An 853-nucleotide genomic window follows, 5' to 3' on the forward strand; every position below is an offset into this window, starting at 1 on the left:
GGGGGCAACACCAGGCTCTGAGCTTCCTGCCCCTCGTGGCTGTGTCCCCTTTCCCTACCGCAGACAGACAGACGGACTGACAGGCTGACCCCCCCCTGCCCTGCATCCCCCTGCATGGAGGGGATCCTGCATCCCTCACCCCAACCAGCCCCCCCTCCGTCGAGCATCAGGAGAGGAAGGGGGGCACAAAGTGTCACCTCCTGCTCCCCGGCTTGCAGGAAGAGAACCAGGAGCGAGCAGCTCAAAGTGCAGTGGGGCCGGGCTGGCTGCAGCAGTGCTGGGGGTTTGGAGGCTCAGCCTCAAAGTATCTGAGCAACAGAGACAGCAGGGAGCTCAGTACACCACCTCATACACCGTGGCCTTCTTGTCACCAGAGCCAGTCACAATGAATTTGTCATTGATGGAGATGTCACAGCTCAGCACCGAAGACGATTCTTTGGACTGGAAGAAGAGGGGATGGGGGTGAGGGTGGTGGGGGTGAAGCAGCCCCCGCTCTGAGCCTCCCCAGCCCCTCACCTGGAAGATGCTGGCTCCGTAGGGCGTGCGCCAGGCGTTGAGCAGGTTGTCCTTCCCCGTGCTCACAAACCACTTCCCTGGGCAGGACACAAAGCAGCGGTGTGGGACCCCTGGGGCACGGAGGGGCGGGGGCTGCAGAGCCCCCTCCCCCCCAAAGGGTGCAGCCCAAAGGAAGCAGGTGGTGCCCGTACCGCAGGCGGCGAACTTGAGGGAGAGGACGCAGCTCTCGTGGAGGTGCAGCTGGTATTTGTCGGGCTTGGTGACGTGCAGGATCTCCACGTTGCTGCTCTCCATGCCCACCGCCAGCCACTCGCCCGTCGGGCAGTGCCCCAGGGAG

General features: G+C 63.9%; 1 protein-coding gene across 1 annotated transcript in view; it reads left to right on the forward strand.

Moving 5' to 3' along the window:
* The window catches only part of LOC100546688 (transducin-like enhancer protein 1), a 4,820-nt gene that overhangs the window by 2,925 nt on the left and 1,042 nt on the right, over positions 1 to 853 (forward strand). The gene's annotated exons all lie outside the window — the stretch shown is intronic.

The sequence above is a fragment of the Meleagris gallopavo genome, chromosome 30 (genome assembly GCF_000146605.3).
Source record: "Meleagris gallopavo isolate NT-WF06-2002-E0010 breed Aviagen turkey brand Nicholas breeding stock chromosome 30, Turkey_5.1, whole genome shotgun sequence".
Lineage (NCBI taxonomy): Eukaryota > Metazoa > Chordata > Aves > Galliformes > Phasianidae > Meleagris > Meleagris gallopavo.